This window comes from Perissodus microlepis, chromosome 23 (genome assembly GCF_051167445.1).
Source record: "Perissodus microlepis isolate ML-2025 ecotype Zambia chromosome 23, ASM5116744v1, whole genome shotgun sequence".
NCBI lineage: Eukaryota > Metazoa > Chordata > Actinopteri > Cichliformes > Cichlidae > Perissodus > Perissodus microlepis.
In genome coordinates, this window is record NC_140482.1 from 25,726,373 (window position 1) to 25,745,684 (window position 19,312).

Sequence of the window (19,312 nt, forward strand, 5' to 3'; positions counted from 1 at the left end):
CCCTTCTCAGATCATCCATCCTCATATTACCCACAAACCCCCTCATCCCCCAGTGTCACAAATTCAACCGCAATTCCAGTTAGAAACACCAGCAGTGATGTGACAGATTACATCAGTTTTCCAGTTCTGAAACCACATAGAAAGAAGGGAAAATAGTGACGACTTCTCAACTCTGTGACCAGAAAAGTGGAGGTTTGTTCACCATGAACGAGAAGGAGAGAAAAAAAATCAGAGCAGGAAGTCTCGTCAGAATAAGAGCACCGTGTCAGGTCTGCTGTAATTTCACCTTGTGATGTAAGACATGAACGCTCTCTCTGGATCACTAATGACAAATGGGACAACTGGTAGGTGAGGTAATGCCTGGTTCAGAGAGGCCGAAGCAGAAAAAAACTGTGGGAGAGTTTGTCATTCATGACATGTTGCAGAGGTTGGTCAACTTGTCAACAGCTGCACAGTTTCTTTAATCTGAATCAGTCTGGTACCAAAATCCAACAATAAGCTTTTCCTTGTGTTGCTTGCTGCTGTTTATTTGTTGCTTTTGATTGTTGCTGTTTCCTGTGTTGATGATGATTTTTGTTATGTTTATTGCTCTTCAGTGATTCTTGCTGCTTGTTGTTCCTTTTTCTTGTGTTGTTATTTGTTCCTTTCATCACGTTATGATCATTTGCATTGTTGCCGTTCATTAGTTATTGCTTGCTGCGTTTTGCATTGTTTTCCTGTATTTGTGTAGCTGTTTTATTGCTTTTCTATTTGTTGTTACTGTTCATTGGGTTATAATCATTTATTGCTTTCATTTGTCGTGTTTTGTCGTGATGTTGCTATTATTCTTGCTTGTTACTTTTTGACATTTGAGGCTTTTGATTGTTGGCTGTTGTGGTTGTGTTGCTGTTGTTTCGTGTCTTGTTGCTTTTTTTCGCAATGTTGTCTTTTACTGTATTTACGTTTTAACGTTAAGTTGTGCTGTTACATTTTGTTGCTTTTTTAATAAATTTGCTTTTCATTGTTTTGCTTTTTGCAATTTGTCACTTTATTCCTTTGTGTAGTTTCTTTGTTGAGTTCTTTTTGTTACCGTTTGTGTTGTTACTTTCAACCTTTGAATGTTCTCTTGCAATTTTTCATGTCATAGATGTTATTTAGAATGCTGATGCATGTAGCTTTGTTGATATTGACATGGGCTGTATCATATTTTCTCGTTTATAAGTGTTATATTGCATTGTTTTTATTTGTTGTGATGTTGCTTTCTGTGTTTAGAAAGACAGCGCTTGACCTGCTGTGTGTTGTGTACCAAGCCAGTGGATGTGTTTTTTATAGTGAGGCTAGTTTTTTGTGTTTTTCATCATTTTTTTTTTCATGTTGGTGCTTTTTGCTGTTGTTTTTGTTCTGTTTTTACCTTTCACTATCTGATACTTTTTTTGCATTGTTATCGTGTTATTTTGTTTCGTTAGTTATGTTGCTATTTTTTGCTTCTGTAAATTGGATACTCTGTTTTGTAATATTTCAGTGACCTTGTGGTTGAAGCCCTTTGGATGAATCCTTTGGATTTTTCCCCTACGAGTGTTCAGAATTGTTAGGACAAAGGAGCATTTTCGTTTATTCGCATGGCATCGTATCAGGCTCCAGACTTGATCTGAGAAAAGAAGCACTGCATTCGCCTCAATCTCCAGGAAATTGAGATTTTCTGGTTTTAAGCAGGAAAGGCGAGAAGCGTGAGAGAAGGCAGCTGTATGCATTGTGAGGGATTTCAGACACAGTTGTAGCTGCATACAAACGTGTTGCATGTTCGTAAAACAAGAATTTTTGCAGCGAAACGTGAGAGACTGTAAAATCATTTTGAACTTGCTACAGTTTGTAATTTCAGAGCCCCCAAAACAACATGGCAACTCTCCAAACTTTTTCACTTTCATTTGATATCTTGCAAGTTTTCAATATGTCTTTAGTAAACAACAGTAGGTTTTTCAAGTTTACATTTGTTTAAGAAAAAAAAAGAAAAACATTTCCAACAGAAATCACAAGAAAGAAACAGACATCCGCAGGTTTGCAGAGCTCAGTATCATTTCAGCTGCTAATGAGGGTACTTATCAGGCTCACGTTTAATAGAAAACAAGTAGAACTGAATAATTATACAATTAATCAGCCATTCAGTGATCAGGAAAATAATCTTTTAATCATTTTCAAGGAGACCACCAGGAAATCTTTAGTGTTTTATGTGGATTCTATCACAGACAAACTAATATTTATTGATTTAGGACCAAATAAATAATAAATCATTTCTGACAGACCATGGACTGAACAGTCTGTCAGATCCGTTTCTACTTTGCAAATCTCATAAAGAATATCTTATTTAAGATGCTTTAGCCCATCTACATTTGCTGCAAGCTACTTTGTGACCCACCTCTACTGTAAGCTTTCTACTTGTGCTTTTTCTAATTCAATCAATGACATGCATTTTCTTACTAATTCTGTTTCTCTCCTAACTTTCCTCACTTCTCCCTGATTTTGCATAGAAAATCCAATTACATTGAAGTTTGTGAAGTACCTAATCTATTGGACATCTTGAAGCGTATGAGGGACACTTGGAGTTCCACATTCAACTGAATAACTTCACGCTTTATTTTAATTACTGAATCACACTTAATTTGTGATTTGCTGCAGGTTGTAGGCAGTAAATCATCTCACATAAGTTAAGAAAAAAGGTCATGAATTGGGTGAAAATTCAAAGCGTGGCATTTTTTAAAAAGTTCTCTTTGTTGCACTATCTGCTCAGAAGACTCTCAGAAACATGGATAGCGTAGACATAAAACGTTCCCCCAATTTCAAAGTTGTGCTGACTGTAATGAAAAAAAGAGCACAATTTGTGCCCATCTACACAAACAAGCACGTCTTTTCATGGCTTTTTCACATTTTGCCATAAGGCTGTTTTGGATGGTGGTTGAGGTTGCAAATCAGAGACTCATTGCCAGATATAAATGACTGAAAACAGAAAATGTCTTCTTTAAACTCTAGTCATCCCAACTGAAGCCTAAAGGGGAATCACAAGACTACAGCAGCAAAAGGGGCTTATTTTATTGTTAAAGTGAAAACTTTCATCAAAAAGTCAGTTATTCTCATGTGCTTCTTCTGACCAAACTTTCAAACATTTCATTTTAGACAAAGAAGAACACTGGTGAACAAAGGTTTCTGCACAAAAAATGGATAATTGTTTATTAAAAGGGTTGGCGTGTACAAATGTGCAGCATTTTAGTCCAGCCATCAGGTAGCCATATGACTCACAGTAAAATTTTTGCCCAAAATGCTGTGCTGAAAAATGTATGGTTATAAACAGTTCAACAAAAAATCCTAATAATGTTCTATCCAAGAGAGACAATCAGATACAGCAACCCCAAAGTACCCTTATCCCTTATATTAAATGGAGCGAAGGAAAAAAAAAAAGTCCTGTTTTGTGAAACCAGTAGAACCTGCTGAGAAGTCAGGAAATGAGGTCACTCTTGTGGACTCTATTGACACTTTGCAAAACTTTGATCTGTGAAACTCATGAAGGACAGAAGTTACATAACTGTGCATAAACCAGCCGAGAACTACAGGTCACAACTCGATCGTTTCACAAGGAATAAAAGCTGCGGGAACTTTTACTTTCTAAAGTTTTCCAGGAGTTCTTGATAGAAACATGTTAATGAGAGCTGCAGAAACTCAGAGTAAGTCTTATTCAAGATGTGAGATAGTTAAATTCCAAATCGATATGTTGCAAAAGGACTGAAGGAAATGAAAAAATTAGAAACTCCACCAGAAGAAATTGTGCCTCAGAGGTCACTAGTAGAGATTGCAGTAACAGCCTTTGTTCATGCAGTATAAAGCAGAGAAGTTAGCTTACATTAACTGCACAGCAAGTTAAAAAGAATATATATTGGAATGTATAAAATTAATTTGTTGTTTTACTTCATTACTTTTCAGATTAGCAATATCTGTGACTGACTTTACTAAAAATGGTCTTTCTGTTCAAATTAACTGCATCCTAAGTTGAATTTTGTGGAGACTTTATGTTTTCCTAGGTAGCATGTTACTGGATATAACATTGACATTCATGCAAGGTGGAGGAGGCCATATACATCAAAAGCTGTACTCTCAGCCCCGAGTCCTAAATTAGAGTCCAGCATTACAGTTTTGAGTCTCCGGTTTTACTTTGGTTTACTTTACAGACCTACTCATGAGTTTCTCTCAGTAGTTTACATGGAACACCAACTTGTCTAATAACACTTGCTAAACAATTTTACCTCCAGCCAACCAGTTGGGGAATACACAAACATTTTTCTGTTGCAATGCAGGGTTGCCAGGGTTGTTACCTACCAGTCTCTTGCCTGTGTGACTGAGGCCCAACAGACTCATGAAACACAAGAATTTCACTCACCAAAACCAAAGCACAAACCTCTGAAATGGGCTGCATTACACAGCAAGCCATAATATTAGTCAGATAATGTATCAAACATGCTCTAATGTTCCTCATCAGGACTGATCAGAATAATAGTTTTTAACCAGGATCTTTAGCATTTTGATCAAGTCGCAAGTTAAAAGTTACAGTTATTATTACAGTGCACCAGATACAGGCTTAGTCCAATTTAGAGTAAATGCAAAAATCAGATCAGACTCAGCAAACCCTATAATTGTGATCAGAAAAATTGTCTTGCTTTGTAACAAATCATGTTACTGCTTCAGATTTAACACCCTTCAATGTTCTTGAATCCAGCTATAATTCTGGTATTTCATCCAAACTCAAAGGTGGATTTTGTAAATTTAGATACATTTTATTGTCACCAAAGCTAATCAGGAAATCAAACAGCTCATCAGCACCCAATGAAACATCCTGAAAATGTGAAATCACAGCTGCTTTTTATTTCTGTCGTCAGGCAGCAGATGTGAAAAGGATGGAGGTGTTTTGCAGAGCAGGTAAACTATTTGTCACAAGTATTTTTCCTCTCAAGAACAACAGGAGCTTTAATTTTGTGAATTAAAGAATTGTGAAAGCTGAGCTGTGAGAGAGGGCAAAGTCTGCAGGACCTCACAGTGATGATGAGCTCCATATTAAAAACACGGCAACTCTGAAAAACGAGAGCCATTACTAGCGATGAGTATCAGAGTGGAAAGAAAACATCCTGCTGAGGAAGAGATTAACCTCAGAGGAGAGTAACAGTTTTAACATTTTCTAAATGTGAGTGAAAGGTCACAGAGGTCTACAAAATGTGTAAAATGTCAAATACTCTCTGCCAGAGGTTCTTGTGCAGGTTTTAGGGTTGTAGTTGTTGCAGAGCTAATTAAGGAGGCTAGTAGCAAAGTAGCAAAGTGACCACAAAGTGGTCTCCTTAAATGCCTTTGAGACCTCTTTAAGGCTTAAATAACATCAATAAAGACATTGTTAACATTCTAAATTCCATCCAAAGCCCTGATAAAAAAAAAATCAAAAGTCCATGAGTAGTAATACGATGGCACTAGTCCAATATGGCGGCCAACCAAACTGGTTTGACAACCTGTTTGACCGGTTTCGTGCGTGTGCGCATGCGCGTTCAGGTGTGGAAACACACAGGGTGTCAGAGAGGTTATATGAGTTTATGTTTTTTTAACTGGGTTTTAATTTAAACAAACCATAGGGTTTTTAATTAAACTATTTTATCGCTTTGGTGTGTCTCAACATTCAGTTATGCAGACAATGTCTCTGCATGCAGCGATTTTAAAAACGGCACAAATGAGAATTTCTTCTGAATGGGCAATGACAGCCTGTTCACAAGCGTTTCATTTAATCAAACCACTAGTTTTTAATCTAACTAGTTTTTAGGCATCTACTGGGGTTTCTTTCACGGGTTGATGCGATCATTTTATTTAAAAATCGGGATTTCGGAATGTTGAACTAAGAGGGAGACAGAGCCAGCTAGTTTTTTAACACAGTAAATGGTCACAAATAACATTCAGCCCTTTAGAAAATAAACGCTATTGGACTACTTCTAAAACACGTTGCACACGATGTCACCTTTTTCCCCAAAGCAGCCAGTATCGCTCTTTCAAACTAATTGTGTTTTAATCACACTCATTTTGTGATTCTGATGTCACAGCATGCAGTGATGCAAGCATTTTATTTATTTAAAAACGGATCAAACGGGAATTTCTTCCGTAAGGGGTTTCATGGTTTCAGAGTAGTTTTTAACACAACAGATGGTCGCAACTAACATTCAGCCCTTTAGAAAATAAATGCTGCAGTGATACTTCTAAAACCAGTCGCACAGACCCGCTCCGTCTTTTCAACAGCCGGTTAATTGTTTGAAATTGTTCAGGATTGCAAAAGCCCAACGCGGGTATCATTTAATTGTTGTGATTCCATAGGAAGACAAAAGATAGATGTATCACTTAGTTGTTGAGAGTACCATGCAAACAAGGGCCCAACCTATTGTTTAAAGTGGCCGGTATCGGCTCTTTTTGTAATTCCTCGAGAAGGTAAAAGCTCCGCAGATGTACCAGTCGCGCAGGGTCTCGCATATTTTCTGAAGTAGCCAGCAACAGCGGACCCTTAGGCCTATCTTGGCCAGTTACACCGGAGCTCAGCAACTGCGTGCCCCACCCTCATTGTTTTAAACTTGCACAGCAAGGTGATGCCCAGCAGGTGTTTCGCCCCCAGACTTATCGGCCCCCCATCTATTGGTTTTGGAAGCACCCGGTCCTATATGAAGCGTTCCTCAGAGCGTGAGACCCTCGCTCTTACGCGTCAGGACCAGCGCCGGTGCAGACCATTTTCTACCCACACAGAGCGTTTCTGACAGGCTGGCGTTGCTTATGCATAAGAGAAAAGCAACAATACAATGCGGTTCTCTGCTCCAAGACATCCGCAGTCCTTTCACACCGTAAGCATGTATGTTATAGCCGGCGCTTCATAAATGTCTGTTTGGCAGCGCAGATTGTTCAAACTGTTTTTAAAACGTGACTCATTTGTTGTCCAAAAAACATTTCCTCTGAATTTGCAAAGTTACTGATTTAAAAATATATATTTTCAAATTTTTAGCTGGATGTCAAACATATGATAGACTCTTGAGCATATTTATATAGCAAACCTAACCCTAACCCCAGAATCACAAAATTAGTGTGATTAAAACACTGTTACCAACACTTTTGACTAGATGGAAATAAAAAGCATTCCAGCTTTGTTAATGCGCACTGTGAAGGAAAACGGCTTCCACCCCTCCACACAAAAACAAAGAATTGCTCTTAAGAACACATATGTCTGCATAACTGAATGTTGAGACACACCAAAGCGATAAAATAGTTTAATTAAAAACCCTATGGTTTGTTTAAATTAAAACCCAGTTAAAAAAACATAAACTCATATAACCTCTCTGACACCCTGTGTGTTTCCACACCTGAACGCGCATGCGCACACACACAGAACTGGTCAAACAGGTTGTCAAACCGGTTTGGTTGGCCGCCATATTGGACTAGTGCGATCGTATTACTACTTCCATGAAAAGCGCATTTGAATGTCTTAATTTCCATTTGAAGATCATGACATGTTATTTTTCTGTTTAACCTGCAGTTTTTGGCAAATAGACTTTTTGTCTTAATGCCTCAAAACCCACTATTTTGTGATCTTTTTATGGACCAAGGGAGATTTAATTAGTTAAGCCTGTTATCGTAATTGCATTGTAAACAAAGCTATAAAAAAATTAACTCCCAGTCAGCGCAAATATCCATATTATGAGAGTCATGTTGCTTTTAAATAATATCATTCCTATCTTTGGTTTTCCCTTACTTTGCAGCTTCAGTGGAAAACTGTAGACTGCACGTAAAACAGATTTATCCATCATCATGTCACCCATTAACTTAGTGAAGTCCCATTTAAAAGCCTAAAGCTTTTTGAAACTACATGTAATGAGTGAATTCTGGACCTTCTTTGACCATACTTTTCTAAATAAACATATTTTATTTAATAACATTTGAAACTAGCAACTAAGACCCTACACTCATCAGGAAAGTCTTTAATGAGCTCAGAGATCAGGTGAGCATTAGAGTTGTTTAGAGACTTATATAACGCTAAATGTTTCTACTTCCTTAGTCTTTTTCTGTTAGGTCTCAGTAAGAAGACAAACTGCAGAGGACACATGAGGCAGTTCATGAGACTAACCCTGGAATTTGATCCTGGTTTCTGAGAGCAGATTAGTTCCACATGAGGCAGAGGACTCTGAAACCTGATTCTAACATTCTCAGACCTACACTGGGAAAATGTGTTGCTGCTGGTGACAACATTGTCAAGGAGTCACCTGGAAACACTCACCTGCCCTGTTGCCCTCCATCTTTCCAGGAACAGCTTGTTCTGAGGCCAAACAGGGGACTTCTGGGTAATTCCCCGAAGTAATTTCTATTGAAATCTCTTGCTTATTGTCTCACTAGTTGCAATGTTCACAACAGAATTGATTGTCTCAGAGCTCTTTAAAAACTGATAATGTGATCACATAAAAACTCTGATTAAACATGTTTTCACTGTAAAAGGATTTCTGGAGTGTTTCATTTTTTCCACTGAGTGTAGGGGTCCAGGAGGCAAAACACTGCACATCTGTTATTATTCAGTTAAGAGCATTATTGGGTGAAGAGTCTCTGTGGTTGCTTTAAAACTCATTCGCTCCACTTGATTTTAACTTCTTGACTCACAGCAAAACACTCAAGTGCACATAGGTGTTCTTCAGTTAATACCAATTACATTTTCACTATGCTAGCATGAAATACACAGTCTGAATGCCTATATAGTTTTCTTGCTTTTCTTGGCAATCATAATGATACATCTGAAATCCATACTTCAAGGTCTGGTTAAAGTCCACCAGAAAATAAGACTAAAACTGTTAGTTAAAAGTTAGTGAGTGTGTTTCAGTTATGGCAACATCAACCTGAGCCCCAATGCCCCCGGTAGCAGGGGGGGGGGGGCTTTTCCTTTTCATTAGCTGTGACACAAGGTCCGTTGTGTCAATACCTGCATATATGGTATCCACAGAAACCTTCAACTAAACCTCCAGCTAGAAGTACATATAACCCATTAATACAAAAAATCAAGCAATTAAAAGAGCAGTTATATCATTTTGCAAAATCTACAAAATACAAACAACATAATACATCTTCATTCGACTTAAGTTAACAAGGAAACGGAAAATTTTCTAAAAGTCGAGATTTCACAGATTCCAAAACTGCAAGTTTTGTCTCGCGCCGACCAAAATTAACTGAACCAGTCGCAAAAGAAGACCAGAAATATATTTGACTCTTAATACACAATAACATGAAATCAGACTTACCTTTCACTTCCAAAAAGAAATATCCATTCAAGACTACAGCTCATTTCCTGAATAACTTCATCTCCCACAATGCCTCAGAGCCATTTTCTGTCGAAAATCTAAATTTTGGGCCCAGTTACAGATATTTGATTGGACAAGGACGAGCGGCATAACTAGCGTCGCATGTATTTTTCACCTTGCAACTTCTGATTGGTGGAACATAATATTTACACCTCTGATGAAGTCTCACAAATGTTAGCTTCAATTTGATACCAAGATTGCTTACACAGAGTTTGTAATTGCAGAGAAATACTGTGTTTTATATTATATATAATATTACATATATAGTGGGATGCAAAGGTTTGGGCAACCTTGTTAATAGTCATTATTTTCCTGTATAAATCATTGGTTGTTACAATATAAAATGTCAGTTAAATATATCATATAGGAGAAACACACAGTGATATTTGAGAAGTGAAATGAAGTTTATTTGATTTACAGAAAGTGTTCAATAATTGTTTAAACAAAATCAGGCAGGTGCATAAATTTGAGCACTGTTGTCATTTGATTGATTCCAAAACCTTTAGAACTAGTTATTGGAACTCAAATTGGCTTGGTAAGCTCAGTGACCCCTTACCTACATACACAGGTGAATACAATAATGAGAAAGAGTATTTAACCTCCTAGGACCTGGCGCCCACATATGTGGACATCGCATTTTGGGTTATTTAGACCAAAATACTCAATTTTGCTCTACAAGGGCCTGATGTCCACTTACGAGGACATTATACTGGTACTGTTCTATCAAATTTTAAACAAAAATCCTCATATGTGGCTCTTATTTTTCTTAGAAACAAAAAAAAGGTAAAAAAAAAAAAAAATCTGGTAATTCTTTGTTTTTACATTCATCGGGTCCCAATCAGCCCAAATATCAAAGAGAAATTAAAAATGCATGCCGTGGAAGAGTTTGGGTCTTAGGAGGTTAAGGGGGTCAATTGTAAGTTTACCTCCTCTTTTAATTTCCTCTGAAGAGTAGCAACATGGGGTCTCAAAACAACTCTCAAATGACCTGAAGACAAAGATTGTTCACCATCATGGTTTAGGGGAAGGATACAGAAAGCTGTCTCAGAGATTTAAGCTGTTTCCACAGTGAGGAACATATTGAGAAAATGGAAGACTACAGGCTCAGTTCAAGTTAAGCCTTGAAGTGGCAGACCAGGAAAAATCTCGGCTAGACAGAAGCGACGAATGGTGAGAACAGTCAGAGTCAACCCACAGACCAGCACCAAAGACCTACAACATCATCTTGCAGCAAATGGAGTCACTGTGCATCGTTCAACCATTCGGCGCACTTTACACAAGGAGATGCTGTATGCGAGTGTGATGCAGAGGAAGCCTTTTCTCCCCCGACAGCACAAACAGAGCCGCTTGAGGTATGCTAAAGCACATTTGGACAAGCCAGCTTCATTCTGGATTAAGGTGCTGTGGACTGATGAAACTAAAATTGAGTTATTTGGGCCTAACAAGAGGCATTATGCATGGAGGAAAAAGAACACAGCATTCCAAAAAAACCACCTGCTACCTACAGTAAAATATGGTGGTGGTTCCATCATGCTGTGGGGCTGTGTGGCCAGTGCAGGGACTGGGAATCTTGTCAAAGTTGAGGGACAGATGGATTCCACTCAGTATCAGCAGATTCTGGAGACCAATGTCCAGGAATCAGTGACAAAGCTGAAGCTGCGCCGGGGATGAGACAACGGACATCCACGAATACATCACGAAGCTTGCCCCAACTGACAGCGTGCTCAGTGAATACCTCAGGCAGCCGAAACCCAAGAAAGAGGAGGAAGGCGAGGAACCATCATGGGAGGACAGGCCACTGCACTGTGTGTACCACCGGCAGACAGTGGAGGTGGCTGACATCCAGAAATCCTACCAGTGGCTGGACAAAGCTGGACTGAAATACAGCACAGAGGCACTAATCATGGCAGCACAGGAACAAGCACTGAGCACAAGATCCATAGAGGATGGGGTCTATCACACCAGGCTAGACCCCAGGTGCAGGCTGTGTAAAGATGCCCCTTAGACAATCCAGCACATAACAGCAGGGTGCAAGATGCTAGCAGGCAGAGCATACATGGAACGCCATAACCAAGTGTCCGGCATAGTACACAGGAACATCTGTGCCGAGCATAACCTGGAAGTGCCGAGGTCAAAATGGGAGATGCCCCCAAGGGTGATGGAGAATGACCGAGCTAAGATCCTGTGGGACTTCCAGGTACAGACGGACAAAATGGTGGTGGCTAACCAACCGGACATAGTGGTGGTAGACAAACAGAAGAAGACGGCCGTAGTGATTGATGTAGCGGTTCCGAATGACAGCAATATCAGAAAGGAGGAACACGAGAAGCTTGAGAAATACCAAGGGCTCAGAGAAGAGTTCGAGAAGATGTGGAGGGTTAAGATGACGGTGGTCCCAGTGGTAATCGGAGCACTAGGTGCAGTGACTCCCAAACTAGACAAGTGGCTCCAGCAGATCCCGGGAACAACATCGGAGATCTCAGTCCAGAAGAGCGCAGTCCTAGGAACGACTAAGATACTGCGCAGGACCCTCAAGCTCCCAGGCCTCTGGTAGAGGACCCGAGCTTGAAGGATAAACCGCCCGCAGGGGTGAATGGGGTATATATATATATATATCTATATCTATATATAGATATAGATATATATAGATATATATATATATATATATATATCTGTTGTGGGCATTTTCACTTTCCAGCTTTAGCTTTCCAATTGATAGCCGTATAAATAGGTGCAGATGCTGATTGGAAATTCCTGTTTTCATCTGAGAAATGCAAGGTTGCTGTGGAGCTTCCTGTATGTATGTAATCTACCTCAATGAGAGACCATCAAGCTCTAATTTTGGACCTTCAGTTTGCACATATTTGACTTAGTTTTGCAAATGTTTGACTCAGTTTCTCATCACTTCTCTGCAGTTGCTAATAATAATGATTTATCTCACACATTTAGGACAAAATTCACTAACACTGTGCAAATCTGTGTTCTATAAGCTCTGTCAATACTACTTAACTTAAGAGGCACAGTACAAATGTATTCAGGGCACTTCTTGTGTCTGACCTTGCTGCATATGGATTTGTAGAAGTTTCCCTTTGAGAGTGCAATCTTTTGGGAGGAGAATAATATTCCACACACATCTCTACTGAAGTACTGAATGTTTCCCTCCTGCACCTGCCTGCAGATCAACCTGCTGTCCTGTCTGGCAGTCTTCTGAGTCTGTCCTCTGTGAGTCATTCATCTTTTCAACATTGTTTTCCCTTGGAAACATCCACCATGTACCATCACTGTTTCTGTGTTGCCTCCTTCCGTATGGGAAGGTATTCGTCGGCAGGGGTCAAGCTGTTAATTGTTTTCTCAGTGCTTCAGTTTGGCCCTGAATGGTGCTCTATGTTTGGATACTGTGATTAATGTTCCTCAGGACATTTGTCCGTTTTGCAGAATCAAGACCAAAGTCTGAGTTTCCAAATTAATATTCCTTCCTTTTAAATGTTACCAGTCCCTGTCCTGAATCATCTTCACTCCAAATAGTGTTTTTATTAGAATGATAATATATTCTGTTGCCAAATTAAGTGGTTTAAGGCCGCACAAACACGCACACACCCACCAACAGAGTAGCTTTTGTACTTGTTAGTCTTGACTCCACTCTTTATGTATTCGAAACACAATTTGGATTTGAGTTGCTTTGGGACTTTTGACACTTTAGCAGTCCTTTTTGACAGATCTTATCTGACTTTGCCTTTGACGTACAAAATTGTTTTACATGGCTTTGACTCTGAATCAAGTCATGAATCGGAGGGCTTTAGGCTTAAAGAGGACCAGCTTGTCTAGATTTAGTTTTTTATCTACCTTGATTTGATACTTAGCACTTGATGTGCAGTTGCTGGTCTTGAATTGCAAGACTTGCAACTTTGGCATGATAACTTCTGACTCAACTGATTTGGGACTTGAAATTAAATTAAGCGATGAGTGAAAGGCAGAATTGTGGAACTGAGTTATGCAATTCAGTGTTAATAAGGCCTTGATACATGAATCTAAGAACTTTAAGTCTAACTTGAGACTTGAAATTTTTATGGATTCATTTTATTTAGTCAATAAACTGTTGAACTGGCTCTGTGTTTAATCTCCAATGTTCATGTTGAAAGCTGTAGCAGAAGTTGGACCATCTTTGAATTTTGTTGTCCTCTGGAACTCCCCCAGACTTTCTGATCTGGACTCCAAATGTTTCCCTCTTTGTTTCCTTGCTTTTCTCTTTGATGTCTTCCTCCCTTGAGTTTTTCTGACAGATGAGTTACGATGCAGAGGAATTCCTACCCTCTCATCCCTCTTTTTTTGCAGCCTGGGATTCCCTTGTTTTAGGAAAATAAGACTAGGCTGGGCAGAGCGTGGAGGATGATGGGAGGATGATGGGAGGTTGATGGGTGGATGACGGGAGGATGGGGGAGATGATGATGAAGGACAAGGCCTGTTTAAGTCAGGGAAACCCTGGATACTGCTGCAGCAAGAGACTTGGGGACTTAAGACCTCAGCTACAGGTGAGGAGTTCCACTGCTTAATATCTTATACAGTTATTGGGAAGTACACAAGATCTTCCATCTTGGGGTTGTGGTTTGTTGATCAAAAATAAACATTATGATTGGCATGCATAAAATAAACTATTTCTATTATTACAAAAAAAATCCTACAAATCATAGTATTTTGGTTATTTCCCAGCAACACTGAGGACTTAAACCTCAAAGGGTTAAACCAAATCTTGAAGATTTTCCCCAAAGCATTTTTATCAGACATATTTTTCCGACAAACATTGATTCTAAAAGTTTACCAAATCACAATCTGGGAACTCCCTCTCTAGCTGCTGACGTACAGTGGCCAATATGTGGGGGCTTCTGGTGTAGCCAGTGGATTTCATGATAGAAAACAAATAACCATTTGAAGACTTCTAATGTGAGGTGGTCATTGTTTATGATCCAGATGAATTAATTTTAAAAAGCTGAAAAATAAGTTAATTGTTGTCAGATGGTAGCTGGCAGTTTTAAGACTGCCCTTCAGCTAATACAGTCCCTGTTTGGCCCTCTTCACTGACTGTGCTGCTCAAATGTGGTTTGTCAATAGAAGTCAGGATATCAACAGAAACCTACAAGTTTACGATACCAGAATGACTACATTGGCTATAAGAAATCATAGCAAAATAGATCGTATATATAATGTCAACCATTATATACCACTTACATCTGTTACGGAAACCTGATTTAACTCAGACAAATTGCGAGTATGCAAGTATGCAAATTAATTCACTCCTAAAAGTCCAATAATAAAGGAGTCATCCTCCTTGAAGCTGTATTTTAACTAACTTTAATTTAAAATTAAATTTTCTAATGCTTTGTATTGTTTTTATTACTCTTTATATTTATATTTGTATTATCTGATGAATTTTGGTAGTAGCTTTAAGAGACCTGAAAGAGGAGTTTGAACATTATTGTTATGACACATTTTGCGTCTTCTGAGCCAGAAAAGGCTCAGATGATTATCTGTGCGTATTCTTGCTTGAATGAAGCATAAAATCAACCTTGAGATCCTCTGTCTGCAGGCAGACTGATTTCATATGCTGGCTGCTGGTGAGTCAGAGATCAACTCTCTGTTTTATACTAGTCTTAAGCAAAAGGTGACATCTTTTATCTACAACATTAAAATGAATTTACATTTTGAATGTTATTGTATGTCCTTCAGGCCTTCAAGAGCTGTAAACAAGCAACAGTATCTTATTGTAAGCATGCAAGAAAAAGAATGTAATGTAAAATAATGTAAAGCCATTCTCAGTCTTGAAGTGCAGACCTGAAAGACAGCAGTGTAGATGTGAATATTCATTCAGATAATTTTCAGTGCTCAAACAGATGAATTTGGTTTAAATTGATCAGTACCACAAAGCTGACAGACGCTAACAGGCAGAAAATGTAAACCAGAGGAAGACGGCAGGAAAACGGAGACTTATCAGCTCATCAACGCACACATGGAGCCATTCAAAATAAAGAAGAAGAAGAAGCTGTTATGTCACACATGGCTGAAGGTGAAGCCAGAATACCACAGAGAGATGAAAGGATTTATGTCACATTGGCTCAGTTTGAGTTTTTATGCCGCAGAAATAAAGACAGATTGGAAAATAAAACCATTTTCAAATATGTGCTCACATACTGCTTAAATTTATGTTCACGAGAAGTCAGATCAGTGGGAGAAATCAGCTGAAAATGTTTGATAACATCGCAATCCCAAATCCTGTGACCCATTTTACCCACAGAGAAGCCTTTTTGACGCTAGGTCTACTCCAAATTATGAACGTTCTGCTCAACTTTCACCTCAAATATAAACAATTTGACCTCAAGATTATCTGGAATTATCATTGTGCCTTGGAATTGTGCTTACTTCTGGTGCTGTTATCATGGAGGTTTTGAAGGGAAACTAGAGGACAAATGGATTGGGAGTAAGTCCATGTGTTGAAAGAACCTGTGGAGATGTTGGTCCATGAACTGCAGAACCGGTATCCATTAAACTCAGTTACACCATCCAGGAAATACTGGGTCCAGGAATAGTCGTACTTGAATCCAGAGGGACGTCAGAGTCCTTGTCGTGCCTGGACCGATTTCTGCCTCTGTAGTCTTTGATTTTTTTTCTCAGAATTCTTTAGAAATTCTTGATGTAATGTTCCTGGCAGCCTTGATAGTCAGTGAGCGTGACCCTAATCATTACAGGCAAATGCAGTGTATTTAAAATGCCTTTGTGTAAGGACAAGAAAGACATTGTGGACAAAACAGGACACCCCCCATGATCTTTAGTTACAATATTATAGTTAGTTAAATGGTCTGATTGTTCAAATATGTATTTTCTTTGATTGTGGTAAAATAATGTGTGCCCCAGTCTTCAAAAATGACATAGTGCAGGAAGCGTAGTTATTCCTCCGTTACACCACAAGAGGGAGTATCCCCTAAAAAGAGCAGCTCTAGCGGGAGTAAATAAGCCCAGCCACTACCCATAAGGCAGTGCGCCTATAAGAGTTGTGTTGTGCTATGTCAATGTATATATTTGCAGGTAAGCAGATACAAGATGGTAAATAACTTAAAATGTATCTACAGATGAGTACACGGGGTTGCAGAGAATGTGGGAAAGTTGGCCGTTAATCCCCACTATGTGTCATTAGTATGTAAGTTATTGGTCGCGATGTGAATTAGCCGTGATGCTAACGATTAGCAGCTAGATCTGATTCATTAGTTTGTGCGGAAACCTCGTGGCACTTTTGTGGATTTATACCTGTACCGGGCTCTAATCACAGCAGATATAGACTGGTGGATCACACTATCTTTTGTTTATGTTTATTTCATTGTTACACTGTAAGAAATATTAGTGATTTGAGTTTAAAGACTACCCATAAGGCAGTGCGCCTATAAGAGTTGTGTGAGACTGCAAAAGTGTGTAACGTTGTGCTATGTCAATGTATATATTTGCAGATGCAGTAAAGGCGAACTCACAAAGCCACACTGGTTTCAATTCATTTTAATCCAAGTGTGCAACATTTGTTCAACACAAAATACACAGAAACTTCTTGAAACACGCAGCCTTTGAATCCTGAACTCTTATAAACAACTTCTCCTGGGAAACAAAAGCAAGAATCGGTCAGCATTACAAATCTCACTCACTGGTACAGTTAAAAACAATATTACAGGATAAATTAGACAACATGCTAATGGGAAAACACTAAAGATTCGAGTAAGTTCAGTGTAGAAACTAACATGAGCAATAAAAAATAATGTAGGGTGTTGTTAAAGTAAACTAAGCTTGGGACTGGGTAAGTGGGTGGAGGACTAAGAATGGGATAACAGTAGGCAGTGGAAAAACTAAGGTAAGTAAGATAAGCATGAAGCACGTTGAAGCTAAAATGCCTGACTGTGTGGTGTCAGGGACCTCAAATGGGCTTCTGGAAGGCTAAACTGGGTGCAAGTAGTAATAAAAGATAATAAAACGAGTGAAAATGAATCAAGCACAATGTAAGCTTTTGTGGCCATTTCTTTATGGTTTATATGTTTTTTAGCTTCTTTTAACTTCTCAGTGTCATCTCAAGAGGAATCTGAAGGAAGTTTGTTCTTGCCACTGAAAATAAATAAAAATAAATTTCCATCTGTAGTTAATTTGAGGTTGTTATCTCAAAATTTAGAGTTAGGCATCTCAAGTTTCCACTTTTTGAATCGAACATCGAAATTGAGAAAAAAACTTGAAACTTTGACTCATTAAATCAAAGTTTGGGGATAAGAACCTGAGGCAAATTGGTTTTTTTTTCTTTTTTTTGGTGGTGGTGGTAGGGGGGTGGGGTATTGAATGGGTGCCCTTTGGGGCTGTCTTGTCCTGTGTTTCCAGGGGTCTCCCAGGGGGATTTGCAGTATTGCAGGAGGCTATTGCAGTTTATTTTTAACTACTTTTCCTCAGTAATGTGCAGTGTGTTATTTGTGTGTTTGTTATGTGTCATAGCTGAGTTGTTCCTGTATATGTTTCACCCTCTGCTCTCATGGTGATTTTCCTCTTGAGTTTGAAACAAAAGCCTGAAACTGAACCAACCACTTCGTCCAAAAGACATCACTTAATCAGCGCTGGCCCCTGGATCTCCCACCAGGGTCTGTTCCAAACCGGCCCCGTCCAGGAACCTGATTACTCAAACAGACATGAAGCAGCGCCAAAAAACCAAAAAGAAAGATGATTGTTTAAGCAGTGAGTGAGGCTCGGTGTGGCTTTCAGCGGGCTGAAATTCCCTGCAGGATGATCTTAATCGAAGGTTTTGGATGCGCAGGAGCTCTGTGTGGAGCTTTCAGTCATGCCCAAAACAGCTGTGCTCTGGTCTGTATGCTTGTAATTAGACTTTCAGGGGAGTTACGTGGAGTGTTTGTGTCGCTCTGACAAGATGCCTCCATACAGCTCTTGCTTGTAAACTGGTAGATCAGACGACATGAGGGCAGTAAACATATAAGCTTGAGGATGCAGTCCCTGAGCTTATTTTGCAACGTTATATATCAACCTGCAGCCAACAGCAAGCTGCATGGCACACAGAGCTCTTTATAGCTCTGAGAATTAGTTCAAAAAAGCTCTTTTAAAATATAATTGGCTTCCTGGGGGCCTCTGTGCCATGTGAGGCCTCACGTGAGCCCGCTGTACCAACATTTTAATGCAGAGTTAAATTGCTGCAGCAGCCTGGCTCTGCTCGGTATGGTTCTCATTCAGCAGAGGAAAATCCCTGCGAGCACAGCAGTTATGCAACAGTCTGGCGTCCAATAAGCACCCTGAAGATGACACGCTGACAGCTGATGAGCAGAGGGTTTGCACATCACTCATGGCTGCTTCAGAGGAAAGAGTCACCTGGGTTCAAAAATCTGAACAGATATGAGTGTCCAGCTGCAAACCTTAAAGGAGTAAGTGTAGTGCAGTAAAAGTATAAAAAGAACAAAAATCACTTCGAAGACGCAATATGAATTAAATCTTACATCATATGATATCTGATACAAGGTTGATATATAACAGTCTTGATTTCTGTGTCAGCTGGTAAGTGGAAAAAATGACCTAGTAATACCAAACATGTTGGGGGATCTCCACCTGTTTGCGTTTTCGTCTCAGCATGTTTGGAGCGTGATAATCTTTTAAAATGGAGTCAGCAGGACATCATATCCTTCCTGCTGTGACAAACTCGTGTTATTATTGTGTTTCTGGTGCATGTCAGCTTCAGGCATTCGTGATCTTGTGAGTTGCCTGGTGTGTGACAGTAGCTGTAACAGCTGGTTCATGTCTGGAATCTTACTGACCTTTTATTTCAAAGTGTTTGAGGTCTGGTTCCTGTTTTGATGGAATTGTTCTTCTAGTGATGTTACTGGTGTTATTGTTCTTGTGATTGAGTTCTGGCTCATGCACTAGTTCTACTTATA